The sequence below is a fragment of the Petaurus breviceps genome, unplaced genomic scaffold, assembly GCF_028583685.1.
Source record: "Petaurus breviceps papuanus isolate PSGF00001 unplaced genomic scaffold, PetGlider_PUasm1.0 90897, whole genome shotgun sequence".
NCBI classification, from domain to species: domain Eukaryota; kingdom Metazoa; phylum Chordata; class Mammalia; order Diprotodontia; family Petauridae; genus Petaurus; species Petaurus breviceps.
This window is the reverse complement of record NW_027187374.1, coordinates 10,655,867-10,671,834: the sequence shown is the minus strand read 5'-3', so window position 1 is coordinate 10,671,834 and position 15,968 is coordinate 10,655,867. Positions and strand designations below refer to the sequence as shown.

Here is a 15,968-nt window from a genome sequence, read left to right as displayed (position 1 = left end):
CTGGAACCAAGCAAGAGTCAACCAAGGCTGCCCTGTACCCTAGGGAACTTTCAGTGTAAATTTTTTAATTCATTTTACAGAAGAGTAAACTGAGGCCCAGAGAAGCTTGGTGACTTGTCTAAGCTTTCACAGGTCATAAATAGCACAACTGTGGTCCAAGTCCAGGTCCTCTGAAACTGTTTCCAGAATACTTTCCACTGCATTATGCTACATTCAGAAAACTTAAAGAAAATTCTCCCTGCAGGATTCCGAACTGGCATCATATTTATTTTTCACTCCCGTTTTAAAATTTTGAAACAACTCCCCTTATAGGTGGTCAGGCTTGCTTCCACAAGTATATAATAATGTTAATGCTGTGGTCATGGTAGACTGATGGTAGTTAAAGTGCAGAACCACAAAATGTTCTTCTATTTCTGTGCCCCTGTCAAGTCTTTCATCTGCAGCCAGCTGCAAGGTTTCTAAAGACACAAACTTTGGGGATAGCCACCGAAAGAAACTAATCTGATGACAGAAGCAGTCTTAGAGTACTAATCTTATTTATAACTGAGATGTGGTGCTTTGACTTTTGTTTCAGTAACAACAAAGGATTTCCAATGACCCAAAGGTTTATTTCAGTCTTAGGTTCAAAGAATATGTCACTTCTGTCTTAACTTACTTTAGGATTGGTCCTGTCTCATTCTTGCTAAACAAAGACCAAAAATGGTCATCTATGTCTCAAAAGGCTAAATGTAGAAATGACATCAAGAATGGCTTTTATATACAGGGGTCATAATACCTCAACCTTAGAAACTGCCCTACAACTTTTGCAAACCCTGTATCAGAGCTGTGATTTCCGAAGAGGTTCTTTCTTCATTTAAGAACTCTGAAAGAAAGTTCTTCTAGTTCTTTAGAGTGCATCTGGACTCATATCCTTATACAACTCTTTCCCTATTCCTTGAAAGGACTCAGGGTCCCTAGGTCCCCACAGCATAAAGGTCAATAAATTGTAAGGGAAGAGTATCATTGAATTGTTAGACATAGATTTTCTCCACTTGGGAACAAATGGAGATATTCTGTAATGTTACCATGTTCTGTAGTTAATTTCAGAGTGTGTGTTTGATTTCTGGATATGGAGATGGATTTTTCAGCCTTATGATTTCATTGGTGTAGGGGTTTCTCATTAGCTACTCTTAGAGTGTTCTCTGGGAGACTGAGAGGTCAAGTGATTTGTCCAAGGTCATGCAGCCTGTATGTTTCAGACTGGACTTTGAAACACAGGCTTTCTTGACTGCAAGGCCAGTTATTTTTCCACAACAAACTGCTGGTTCTTCAGCACATAGTTTAGTCAATACAAAATGCTAAAGATATTTCTCTTCTATATTATAATTGTTTTTTAACTCCTTGAAGACTGCTGTATTCCATATCTTGCTACTATATAATATCAATAGTAGAATGTTAGTATTTAAAGGAAAGGTCTTTGTATTCATGGAAAACTTAAGGTCAATAACAGCTTTGGAATGTCCTGAAGTCAAACCAGCCTGCTCTTTTTCTGCATAGCTGAGTCTAATTCATTGGACTAGTTATGCATACTATCGTTAATGGGTTGTTCATCCAAATGTATATTGTAATATGGACACCAGACATTCTTTATTCATTTTGTATTTTCTTTGTGGATCAACATAGATGTTTTGACTGATTATAATTTTTTGAAGTATCTGGTAATGTTCTATTAATTGACGTCAATATAATATCAACCCAAAATGGGAGCATCTGGAAGAATTCACCATCTATAGAAAATCTCTTTTCAACATGGACCCTATGCTAGATCTTCTCCACCACAGTTTACCTTTGGTAAGCAAGCATGCCCCTGCTTTATCTGTTGCCTGATGTTTATGATTAGAAGTTCATTGAAAAGGGTTAATTTTTAAAGAGTAATCGATAAACAATAAACACAATGGAATCTTCTAGAATTCTATTAAAAAAACCAATGAAAATGCTTCCTCAAAAGCCCATGGACCACTGATGTAGTGAATTGGAGAACACAAATGATGGTTTGCAAAGCATTTGGAGTAGAAGAAGAAAACTATGATTGGGGGGCAAAAAGTCATGTTGCCTCATGGAGAGGTCATGTAGACTTTTACAGAGTCAAGCATGTGTCATTAAATTTATGCTTCTTTGTTGTCTCCCCAAAGATTTTGAAAAAAAAAATGGCTGTTGATGGTACTCTAATGCAAAATGTAAAACTAAGATTCTTTTAAAAAATCATTTTCCATCTCAAGGCTCTTATTATTACAGATACTGTTTATATATTTTAGTGAGAGCAAACAAGTTTTTTTTAATTGTTAAATATTATTTTTAAATTTCTATTTCATCCTTATTTTATTTTTAAAGAGATTGCAATCTGGGGAGGAAAAGAGGAAGGAGAAATACACTTGGAAATGTACGTGATATAAAAGGCAAAAGATGTAAAAGGCATTAAATTTTATTTTAATAAATGACCCATCCAGGGCTTCCTGGAGGTCCTTAGGCAGAAATAATGCCAAGTAGAACCTCACCTTCCACTGCAACCTCCTTTGTACCCACCCTTTCGGTCAATGTCCCAATTCATACTTCTTCCAGAATCCTGATTCATACCTCCTTCTCACTCCTCTCTTTCTAATGGTAGTGGGCCTCTCCCCTTTAGACTCACCACCCTGAAGGTTAGACATCCCATACATCCTAAAAATTTCTAATCTTTAAATGCCATTACTATCACACCTTTCCATCCAAATATGCAATCCCTAGTTACAATATAAGCCAAGGCTTTCTATTTTTTATTTTCAGAGCTTAGCAGTGCTTGACATATATTTAAAGCTAAACAATACTTTTTCATTCACTCATAAAAATAGTGTTTATTAAAAATAATGTTTTTTTAAAAGAGATATTGATTTTTTTCATTAAAAGAAGTCATAAAGTAACTTTCTTTTTAAGTAAAACTTATCAAATATATAATTTCATCAAAGCATTGGATGAAAAATTTCATAATATACTTTTGTATAAGAGAGATAAACATAGATTGAATGATAATGTACATAGACTATTAATATCTGGTTTAGAAAACTGTATTAGAATTGATATCAACCTGTATGGAAGGTCAATGTTATAGGTCTCTATCCTTGGCCCCATTGTTTTCAATATGTTTATGAGTAAGCAAATTAAAGACATAGAAAATATTCTCCAAGTTTGCAAATGATACAAAGATAAAAGGGGGAATAAATGAATTGAATGCCATGATCAAGATAGCAAATTATCCACAGGTTCCACAGGGTTCCAGATCTAGCCTACTGTTTTGCTATTAATAAAAGTTTAAGCAAAATGTTCTCCAAGTTTCAGTTTCTTCAACTACAAAATGAAAAAGTTGGAGAGATGATTACTACTGTTTTTCCAGCTCTAAATCCTGTTCTCTGAACAGACTGAAATTTTGTGCCCATGTAAACAAGATGAGATTTAGCAAAGATAAATGTAAAGTCCTTTGATTTGGTTTAAAAATCGATTGTACCAGTAAAGGAGAGGAGACATAGGGAATTAAAGGCAGAAAATCATTAAGGGATATTCACAACTTACTGAAAGGTGGCTATCCTTTTAGAGCATCCTATCAGTGAGGTAAATATGAAATTACCTACTTAACACCATTTAGCTTTTATTAGGTATAAAGAGAGAAAAAAAAGTTAAGGCCCCAATTTTCACTTGGACAACAATTTGCTTATCTGGAGAGCCAGAAGTCTTAAATATATATGTGAGGTGAAGGACCCTAAAATTTATCTGGAATTGGACCTATTGGTAGACTGCAAATATTTGTAAATTGGCTAGTTTCTTCATGCCGGCTCTACTGGCATGTGTTTATATATATATATATATCTACCATAGTGACAAAAAAATCTTCTCATTGTAGAAGACCTAAAATACTTTGCAAATTATTTGGAACAAGCAATAATTTTGATATAGTTTCATTTTGAGACAGCAATGGTCATGCATGTGTGCTTCTGTGGATAATAGGCTGACTTAGGATGCCTGACCCTGACCAGTTGAAACTGAATTAAGTTGGTTTCCCAAGTTTAGTTAGTTTTCTGTCAGTTGAGTGCTATATTTCATGCCATGCACACATATTTCTTGATTCTCTTTTCCTGTTTTTTTTTTTAAATATGTGATTTTTAAGAATGGATATTACACCAAGGAAATGTGCAAATGTTATAGCTCTTAAAAAGGAAACTTCAACCAATATTAGAGGTACTGCAATGGCTGATGTGGTAGGGAAAACAAGCATTTCAAGAATTTTTTTTGAGGGGCAATTAAGTGACTTACCCAAGGTCATACAGTCAGTTTTGTGTTGTGTCTCAGGTCAGATTTGAACTCAGGTCCTCCTGACTTCCAGGGCCACTGCTCTATTCACTGTGTCACCTAGCCACCCCCTATTTCAAGAATTATTTTAGTGCACAATAAAACAGAATCATTTGCACTGAAGTGCAAAGGAAAAGTGTATTTGAAAACAACAACAGTAGCGACCAAAACAAATACCAAGAACTGAAAACTATTTCTGGAAAGTAGCCTAATTGACCTTCAAAAAAGAAGAAAAATACAGAGTAGGAAAGGAAAGCAAGATGAGTTTTAAAAAAAATTAACGGCTGCTAACCATTGCTGTGAAGAAAAAAAAAATCTTGTCAGGGCAAGTCGCTTCAAAGGCTGGAGTACTAAAGATTGGAAATATGTAATTTTTATGGATGGAGCTCATTTAAAAAAAATTTCAAATGCTTTATTAACTTCTGATTTACATCATTCATTTCTGCAAGATTTTGAGTTACAAATTTTCTCCCCTACCCACTGCCCCAAAATAGCAGTCCCATAGGATATCCCCTCCTCCAATCTGCTCTCTCCCATATTTTCTCCCGAACCTCTTTTGACTTTTCCAGTAGGGCATGGTGGATCTCTATGCCCCAGTGCTTGTATATCTTATTTCCCAATTACATGTAAAATAGTAGTAATAATAATAATAATAATAATATATATATATATATATATATGTATTTAAACATTTGATTTTAAAATTTTGAATTCCAGATTCATTCCCTTCCTCCCTTGTCACCCACCCTTACTGGGAAGATATGCAGTTCAGTATAGGTTGTACATGTATGGCTAATGCAAAACAATAACATAGTAGATACATTGTAAAAGACTGACTATATTTCCCTCCCTCCTGTCCCACCTCCCACTTGTTCTATTCTCTACTTTGATCCCGTCCATTTTCAAAAGTGGGTTTTTCCAACTTCCCTCCCCCGCAGCCTGCCCTCCCTTCCCTCATCTCCACTCTCATCCCCTTCCCCCACTAATCTCCTGGACGGTGAGATACCCTATTGTGTGTATTTCATTCGCTCCTTATGCCAAATTCAATGGGAATAAGGTTGACCCATTCGCTTTTGCCTTCCTATTCTTCCCCTCTATTGTAATAATTTTCCCTTGCCTCTTCTATATGAGATAGTTTACCCCATTCTGTCTCTCCCCATCTCCTCTCATTATATTCCTCTCTCACCTCTTAATTTCACCTTTTAAGTATCATCCCTTCCTGTTAAATTGGTCCTGTGCCCTCCATCTATGTATACCTGTAAACATATATACACAGATTCACATATGTATTCATATGCCCATATACCCTTATATATATACATATATGTGTGTATACATACACACACACATATATATATACATATATGTGTGTATACATACACACACACACACACACATATATATATATATATATATATATATATATACATATATCTATATTCTCTTCAACTACCGAGAAAAGTTTCATGAGTTACAAATATTGTTTTTCTATGTAGAAATGTTAATTGTGCAACTTTGATAAGTTCCTTATGATTACTTTTCCCGGTTTACCTTCTCATGCTTCTCTTGCTTCTTGTATCTGAATGTTAAATTTTTTATTCGACTCTGGTTTTTTCATCAAGAATGCTTGAAAGTCCTCTATTCCACTGAATGACCATATTTTCCCCTGAAACATGTTTTGCTGGGTCGGTGACTCTTGGTTTTAATCCCAGTTCCTTTGACCTATGGAATATCATATTCCAAGCCCTTTGACCCCTCAGTGTAGAAGCTGCCAGATCCTGGGTTATCCTGATTGTGTTTCCACAATATTCAAATGGTTTCTTCCTGGTACTTGTAATATTCTCTCCTTAATCTGGGAATTCCAGAACCTGGCTATAACATTCCTAGGAGTTTTCTTTTTGGGATCTTTTTCAGGAGGTGATTGGTGGATTCTTTCAAACTCTATTTTGCCCTCTGATTCTAAAGTATCAAGGCAGTTTTCTTTGAGAACTTCCTAGAGGATGATTTCTAGGTTCTTTCTTTGATCATGGCTTTCAGGTAGTCCAATAATTTTTAAATTATCTCTCCTGGATCTATTTTCCAGGTCAGTGGTTTTTCCCATGAGCTATTTCACATTGCCTTCTATTCTTTCATTTGTTTGGATCTGTTTAACAGCATCTTGATTTCTCATAAAGTCATTAGCTTCTATTTGCTCCAATCTAATTCTGAAGCAATGATTCTCCTCATTGAGCTTTTGAGATTCTTTTTCCATCTGTCAAATTTGGCTTTTTAAGGCATTTCTCTTCTCGTTGCCATTTTGAGCCGCTTTTGCCATTTGATTTAGTCTATTTTTCAAGGTGTTATTTTCCTCAGTCAGGCTGTTGACCCTCATTTCATAATTTTCTTGCATTGTTCTCATTTCTCTTCCCAATTTTTGCTCCACTTCTTTTATCTGCTTCTTAAAGTCTCTGGTGGCCTGTAACCAGCTTGTATTTTCATTGGAAGCTTTTGGTGCAGGAGTTCTGACTTCACTGTCTTCCTCCTGTTCCATGCTTTGATCCTTTTAGTCCCCAATATAGGAGTCTAATGTTGGATTCTTCTGTTTGCTTTGTTTCCTTTGCCTGGTCATGTTGCTACTCAATTACTTAACTTTTGGGCTTTTTGCGACAGTTGGACTCTGCCACCAGACAGGGGAGCTTCTGTCCCAAATGCTGAGGTTTTCTCAGCTGCCAGAGTTATTAGTTGGGTGCCCTCTCTGAAGCCTCCATATGCTCTGGCAAGCTGGTTGCACACTCTAGGACCTCCACCCTAGACTAAAATCCGAATCCAAATGGTTAAAGCAAGAGCAATTACCCCTCAGACTGGTTGCTTGGTCACACTACAGTCTACAGGCCAGGAGCTGAAGCTGCACCATGGTGGTGTCTCAGAGGGCTTCTCACCCTGGGGGAAAAGCCCACACTCTCCTGACTACTGGTCCCAAAGTCCACACTGCACTGAACTCTCACTTTGTCCTGCCCATCTATGTGTTGATAAATCTGGAAACAGCCACAGGTGCTGGTGATCTACAGTGCCTCCAGCTGCTGGTTGGTCAGGCATGCCCGCCCTGGGGCTAAAGCCTCCAGCTCACTCCGGCCTGGACTCGGCTTCCAGAGCACTGTGCTGGCTGATTCCTGCTGGCCTGCTGGGCTGTCCTCAGCGGGAGGTTAGCTTCTCTGTGTCATTTTTTGGGTTCTGTAGCTCCAAAGTTTGTTCAGAGACACCTTTTACATGAATTGGAGAAGGTGGAAGCTGGAGCTGTGCAGAGGTCCTGTTTCTACTCTGCCATCTTGACCCAGAGGATACTTTCAATGTGAGAGGTCCAACAGTATAGAGAAGTTTTTAAGATAAAAGTTTTTTTTTTTGTGACATTACAGAAAATGTCCAGAGAGTCAGAAATGCAGGGAAAATGGAAAACTCTTGTCCCTGGTAGAACTGGCCAGGAAGCCTTCCTCCCCTCCCTCCCTTTTCAGCAATGGACAAGTGACTAGAAATGCCATAAAAAAGAAGTAGCTAGCCACAAAATGAATGTTCTCAGGAGAAGTGGTTAACATCTTGCAGCATTCAAACTTTATTAACCCAAGAAACATAAGGTGATTCCAATTTGTGGCAAGGAGAGGTTTCCAATTGGGTCAACATACACAGTGATGTTCTTGCTTTGGTCTAGGGGTTCAATGACAGTACCAGTGGTATTTCTCTTGCCCTAAAATATGGGGCAGGAGCAGTATGAATGACAGCTCTCAGGCCCCCCCCCTAAAATGGCACTGTTAGGCCCCACACAGGGGACAATGCAACCCCCATGAGTTCATAGGCCAAGAGATACAGACTGATGGTAGAAATTTATTTTTAGCATCTATTCTGGCATTGGGATAGGCTTTTGTAAAGCCAAGCACGAGCAGCTTTCCAGAGGAGTGGTACTGTGGATAGCTCTAAGATTCTGATCGCATAATTTAGTGAACTCTCTACTTATTCAGCAGTAAATTAAAGCAAAACATTCACAGAAATAAAAGTACAGCATTCACACTACTTATCTACTAGTGATAACCACTTATCACTAGAGTGGCCACATAGTTTTCACCAAAGTGTCCATATAGTTTTAAGCAAAAGATATCATTCAGTAAGCCCCTAACTCAATCATCCTTAAGGAACAAGCTTCCTTAAGGGACACAAAGTACAGTCATTCAGTAAGTACAAAGTAACAAGGTCAAAGTTCTCCACCCCTAGGTCACATTGTTTTAATCTCTCAGTCAAAAAGTCTTCTTTCTTCTTGATTGCAGATTAGTTTCCAATCATCCTAATCTCAATCATCCTTAAGAGGTCAAAGGTACAGAGTACAAAGTTCTCCTACCCCTAGGCCATAGTAAATCATGATCTTCTTAGTCAGCACTATGTAGTCAAGGAAAGGTCTTTTCATCTTGACTCAAGTCTGGCTTTCAGATTCCATGGTTCCTTTTCCATGGTCCCAGCTTTTGTCTGAATTTCTTAAATGTTACCTGGATTCAAAGGTAGGCAGCTCGCAACTCCTCATCCAGCTCCTCATCCAGTTCCTCCTTCACTTCCTTATCCAGTTCCCATTTCATATTGAAGCTCATAGTGTCCAGTCTACCTCAAGTCCTCCACAGTTTCTGTTTCTGGGAAGACCAAGCTTAACAGAGCCAAAAAAACATTCATGCACATTACTGGCACCATCAATTTGCTATCTGCCTGTGAAATCAACACGGACCCACAAACAAAGTCTGAGAATGTAACACAAATTATCAGCAAAGTCTCAGGACCTCCAAAACCCTCCTTCAGGACTTCTATGAACAGACAATAAGAAAATCCTCTTTCAGGGCTTCCAGCAAGGTTCCAGGGCTTCTGTACAAAGTATCACAAACAAAAATCAACACAGAACAGACAAACAGAGTGCCCAGGATAACACAAGTTTTCTCTTTCTCAAGTCTGCCACCACAAGTACTCCCTTCTGTTCTGCTCTCTCCCAGCTTGGTCTTCTCCTTATATATGGTCATGAACTCCTCCCTGTCTCACCCCCTCCTGTTGCATTAGCAAGTTCCTTCCACTGTGGGTTTCAAAGTTCTGTTTTTTTTTTTTAACAAAGACTTGATATAATTATGGGCAAGGCTCAAAAGAAATTTGAACTGAAACAAGTTGCTAAATAATCAAGTACCTGAAACAAGGTTCTAAGTACTTCTTTGCTCGCCATTACAGCTTTATGAAAGAAGAGGCCAATCCATGGTTAATATTAGGGACTGTGCAGGAAGTACCATCATTTCTTCTATAGACACCATGTTGCTGGCGTCTGCTCTTGTTCATCATTTCCTTATAGTAGGAGATGCACTGTGAACTGCAAATATTTGACATTATCCACAATACGGGTCTGATCAGGGGGCAAAAGAATCCTGAAGATTTGCTAGTTTTTGTTTTTCATTATTTGGTCACTCCTTCAGGGGGTTATTACATTATATGTTGTCATCTTGTTTAGTCTTTGATATCTTTCTGGTTTAGTTTTACTTTTCTAGTGATGTTTAAGTCAGACTTCTTTTATGTCTAAGACTCTAGTCCAGTAACAGTGCTAAAGCCACTTCTGGGTACAAGGCAGTATAGAAGAATTTTAAGACCTTGCCACCAAAAACTCATGTGTATTAGGAAATTATCTACTGTATATGTCAGGTATATTTTACACATATATGCACACACATAAAAATACATACATACATAGATACACCCATGTACCTATTTGTGTCCAATGGTAGCCATCTCTAGGGTATGGGTAGGAGGGACCAAAAAAAGAAATTTATATGATAATTTTGTTGTATATTTGAAAAGAATAGTAAGTTGTGTATAGTAGATTTTCAGTTTTTTGTGCAATCATCTCTTTTTAATGTACTATGTCATGGAAATACTTATTTTGTTCCATAAATTAAAAATAACATAAATTAAAAAAAAAGAAAATTATGTACAAGAGTCCTTCACCATATAATGACTGCTAGTTTTCTAAGGTCCTATACCACACACCTTAGTGGAGTTTTTCCTTTAAAAATGTTTAGATTTGATTAATTTAGTCGATTAAGTTTAGACCCTGGATGCAGTTTCTTGGTCACCTGAATAGAAAATATAGCACATAATGAGGCAAGACCTGATCCCTGAGGTTTCAAACTGGCAGTCCTGCTGCCTGATCAACCCAGAAAGCTGTCTTCATGTGAGTCAATGCTTTATTCTCATTGAATATCTTTTCCCTACTATGGATGGCCTTCCCCTTCGACAGCTAGGTGATGAGTCTGCTAATCCCCAGATGAACTCTGAGTTTCTCATTTCATTTCACTTTTGAACCCAAGGTAACTGCTTGAGCCAGGCCTTGTCTGCTATACCATCAAAACACAACAAAGACATACCAGGTCTTGTTTTTGTCTTATCTTTTATCTCTCTTTGTGACCCTTAATGACATTAGAATTCTGAAAGGACACTTGTTTATCCTCTTCCTGTTAGGAGAAAGGAGGGAAAAGGAAAGGGAATAAACATTTATATAACAGCTACAATGTGCCAGGAACTGTGTTAAGTGCTTTACAAGAATTATTTTATTTTATACTCACAACAAGTCTGTGAGGTAGATGTTATTAATTTTATTTTACAGATGAAGAAACTGAGGCAAACAGAAGTTAAGTGACTTGCCCAGGGTCACATAGAAAATTAGTGTTTGAGGTCATATTTGAACTCAGTGCTTACTGGCCCCAGGCCTAGCACTCTATTCACTGTGCCTCCTAGCTGCTACTAGAATTTATGTGATTCATCATAACTTAGCTCCTTCCAATTGTTCAAATGCATTTTTCTTTCTAAGTTTCTGTTGACTCCTGTGTTTGGATCTCAATGTTTCTAATTAACCCTGGTATTTTAATCAAGAATTCTCATACATTCTTAATTTCATTAAATGTCTATTTTTCCACTTTAGTATTATATGTTGCATAATACTAAAGTTCCTGCAAAGAAGAAAAGGAATAGAAGATGTTATGAAGAAATAGTAGGGCAAAAGTAAGGGGTAACAGAAAGTGAGTGCTTCACCCTGACTCTAGAAATACCTGTAGAGGGGCGGCCAGGTGGCTCAACGAGCGAGTAAGAGCACTGGCTCCAGTGTCAGGATAACCTGGGGATCAAATCAGGGCTCAGATACTTAGCACCACACCCAGAAATAACTGGCCGTGTAACCTTGTGCAAGTTACTTAACCCCGATTGCTTTAAAAAAAAAAAAAAACCCAAACATATTTGGCAAAAAAAAAGAAAGAAATATCTGTAGAAAACAGGAAAGTCTTCAGTTCATTGAGTGGTGTCCCCCCTGCAATGGACTTATGGGAGGATATAGAACTGAATAGCACAGAATAGCCAGATCTGGGTCAGTAGTGATGTATACTGCTGAAGTTAACTATTGAACTGATGAAATCACTTTTTTTTGGGGGGGGCATACCCAATTTTTTCCCAACAGATTGTAAGCTTCTTGAAGGAAGGAATTGTTTCTTATTTTTCTTCATATCACCAACACCTAATACAATTAATAAATGACCCTTGGGGCCAATTAGAACAAGACTAATTACACTTTCATATGACAATCATTCAAGTACTTGCAGGCAGCTATAAAAACTATTCCAAGTCTTTTCTTCTCCAAACTAAAAGTTTGTAGTTCTTTTGAATGATCGTTCAGTAACATGTTATACAGACTTCCCATCAACTCTAATATTTTCTATCAATAGACTTTGATTTTGTTGGCACATAGTTCCCATTGACATTCCAACTAACCCTTCCAGATATACTTCAACTTATTTATATATTTCCTAAATGGGCTGTTCAGAACTGAATAAAATATTCCTGATGTTGTCTGACCAGGGTTGTGATTAGACCAGGATTGGGTAGTACTGTAGAACCTTGGTTTATGAATAACCTGGTTTACTCATGTGTTGCTGGGCAAGGAAAAACTTTTCGCGAAATTTGTCTTGCAGGACAAACAAAAATTCCCAGTACGGACTTCATGTTTGCTTCACCACTGGTTTAGAGGTGCTAGCCAAAAGCTGCTGCTCTTCCAGTGGAGATGTCACCATGGGAATAAGGCAGAGTGGGGAAAGACTCTCACTCTTTTGCTGAAGAGCCAACTGGCAATCCTCAGCTAGCTCCTGCACCAGTTGGTATCATGCCTCACCAAACAGCTCACCCAGCTCCTGAGGGCCCTCTGGAGGAGGCATTGACCCATCCTGAAGGTAGTTCAGGATTGTCCCAAAATGATGACCACTCCTGTGAATCAGCACCCAACCTTCAGAGTCTGTGAGCACCTCCACGTGGCCAGTGAACATAACTTTGAATATGGTGTCCTGCTTGGTCAGGTCTGCAGCGTGGTGAAGTGGAGTGAGGCTCTCACTTTCAGCTTCACATATTTGCTACTCGGACTCAGCAGCTTAAGATTGTAGGTGGCTCCCCCGACTACGCCTATGGCCTTTGAGGGTGGGAAGTGTAGGCGGCCACAACTGCCTAGGGGACTCGGGACCCTAGCAGAGGGGGCAGTCGGGTATCCCAGGCCCATGGTCTTGGCAGACATTCTGGCCACTCCCACTTGAGTTGGTGGTGAGTGGCAGCAGCAGAAGCAAAATCCCTACCCCTGCCCCCCACCCCCCTCCCTCTCCGCCAGGTCCTAAGCCACACTCCCTCCCCTGACGCCAGTTCTAGCCACAACCACTGACCCTGGTCCTCAGACTCAGACCCAGACTCACTCCAGGCGCCCTTCAATTCCCTTCCCCTGCCTGCCCCCTCCCCCCCACCCGCCCTCTCCTCTCCCTCAAGTCAGCCAGGATTCTTCTCAAAGGTAAAGTGCAGGTTAATTTGTTTTATGTTCAGTTTACATTGTGTGCTAATCATTGCTATTGTATTTTAGGTGCATTAGGGACAAAAAACTTAAATTATAAATAATTATTTTTATATGAATATTTTTAGAGATGTGGTATCAATCATCTGACTTTACATTATTTCCTATAGGAAAATTTGCTTTGCAATACAAACAAATCACATGACTAACCATCTCAGAACGAAATAAATTGGTAATCCGAGGTTCTACTGTACCTGGTTATCTCTCTCAACCCTTCCTCTACCATTTCCCCATCACAGGGATTCATTTTCCCTGAAAGCAAAGCTCTCTTTGGGAAGTGATTCCATTATCCAGCATATTAGTTAATCCCTTTTAAGTTTTCTGTCAGCGGTAAATTTGATAAACATTGCATCCATGCATTGTTAAAGTCAATAAAAATTTTGAACAGGAGGGCAGATGCCTAGGGAGCTCCACTAGTATACTTGGTTCAAAATGGCATTGTTTCATTAATTACTTTGGTCATTCAACCATTTCTAAATCTAGCTAATTCATCTATCACCTAAACTTCCTTTGCTCTCATACTTGGTGTGAGAGATTTTGACAAATGCCTTGGTGAAATCTAGCATATTGCCCTGATCTAGTAGACTATTTAGTCGAAGGAGAAAAAAAGAAGACAATAAGGAGTGTCTGTTACTGCTTTTGCTGAGCCCAAGCTGACTTTTAATTATCAACGATTTTTCTTCTAAGTGCTCACAAACCAGTCTCTTAATAATGGACAAGTGTCTGTTTAACTTGTTTATATTTTGCTGCCCAGATTTTCTTTATTCTTTTAACAATTATAATGATTTATTGTCACCAGTCTTATGCCATCTTTATTATTCTCCAAGATACTTCAAAGGTCCCTATTTGTGATCAATTACCATTAAATTTTTTACTCCTTCCAATTTTTTTCTTTGATATTTTTGGCCTTTTTCTATCTCCATGTCAATTTTATTATTATTAAGGTATACATCAAGGATTTTAATTATTAATCTGGGTAACATTTTTATCATTACCACACTAACATGGCCCAGTTATAAATGTAGAATATATCTCTAATTATTTAGATCTTTCTTGAATTCTATAAAAATTGCTTTTGGTTCTATTTACACAAATCCCATGTGTGTCTTGATTAACCACTGAATCAACCACTAAGTCAATTAATCATTGCATCAACAAGAATTTATTAGTTACTTATAATTTGAAAGGTACTGTGGTAGGAACTGGGAATATCAGCTGAAATTACTTGTTATTCTAAATAGAATTTCTCTATTTTATTATTAATATTTTAAAATGGGAGTGATTTTTATAGAACTGGAACTGTAACCTAGTCCCCTTCCTCACCACAGGTACATGCATTTGTGCTCTTCTCTGCTCTAGAACTGCTACCAGGGCCCCTTCTCCCTCATGACCAATCACAAACACTCTTCTCCGCCATGGAACTTTAACCCAGTACTGTGTATGGGCAATGAAATTGCCAAATATCACCTGATCCTGTATCCAGTGTCAACACGGGAGTCCCCTGAAATCTCTTTCTGACCAGTTGTCCAATGCCTTTACCATCTCTGGGATGAGAACTCCCAAAGTTGCTGTTGCTGCTGCTGCCTCCAAGATCCACTGCTCATGTTGCTACCAGGTATGCTCCAGGCTGGCCCTTACTGCACTCCCACAGAACTCTCCTGCAAACCTCCTAAATTGTATTGAGCTGGAATAATGTCGCACCTGAACTTTTGTTACTTATGCTTCAACAGAAATTTATTTGACATATTATTTTAAAGTTGTTTGGAGGGGAATATTTGAAGAATTCATCTGGGTTTCTGCCTTCTATTCCACCATCTTGACTTTGCCCTGAGAAAATTTAGGCCGTTCAATGGGCTGTCATCACATTTTCTTTTTCTCAAAATGCCTTGGCATCATTCTGTACTCTCTTTTCCTTTTCCCCGTTGTCTGCTAATGAAGTAGCACTTTTCATTGACTAGGTCAATCCTTCTATATGTTTCCTTGAACCCATTCTCTCCTGACATATCCAAATAAATTGTAATCCTAAACTTCTTCCTCCCTCTCTACTGTTTAATCTCTCATTACCTACTGATTCCTTTCTTATTGCCTTCAAACATGCCCAAGTTGCTCCATTCTAAAAAAAAAAGACTTCATTAGACCCTTTTGTTCACAAAAACCAATATTCCTATAATTCTTCTCCATTTTTCAACAAAACTCCTAGAAAAAGGTGTCTACATACATCGTCTCCATTTCTGACCTCTCACTCTTCAATCATTTTGCAATTTGGCCTTTTCCTTCTTCATTCAACTGATGCTGTTCTTTCCAAATATACCAATGACCTCTTAATTACCAAAATCTAATAGTTTTTTTAGTCCCCATTCTTCTTACTCTATCATTTGACAATACTGACAGCCCTCTCTTTCTGTATACTCTCTCTCCTCTCTGTATTTTCATGATATTATCTCTGCTTTTTTTTTACCATGTAAAATTTTTTTCTCAGTCTCCTTTTTTGGCTCTTCATCTGAATCACACCCATCCTTTGGATGTTTCTTAAGTCTCTGATATTGATTTCTATCATTCTCTCTCTCTCTCTATTCTCTCCCTTGGTAACTTCATTAGTTCCCATGGATTTAATTATCAGTGCTATACAGATGAATAATAGATACAAATATCTAGTGTCCTTACACTAGCCACATATTGGACATTACAAAGTAGATGT

At 38.1% G+C, this 15,968-nt stretch overlaps 1 long non-coding RNA gene across 1 annotated transcript in view; it reads left to right on the top strand.

Moving 5' to 3' along the window:
- LOC138151353 (uncharacterized) overlaps nucleotides 1-15,383 on the top strand; it is a 117,778-nt gene extending 102,395 nt beyond the window's left edge. The window contains exon 3 of the long non-coding RNA XR_011165798.1: nucleotides 14,599-15,383. This is a non-coding gene — a long non-coding RNA (uncharacterized lncRNA). The remainder of the gene's footprint in view (nucleotides 1-14,598) is intronic.
- The last annotated feature ends 585 nt before the right edge of the window (nucleotides 15,384-15,968 follow it).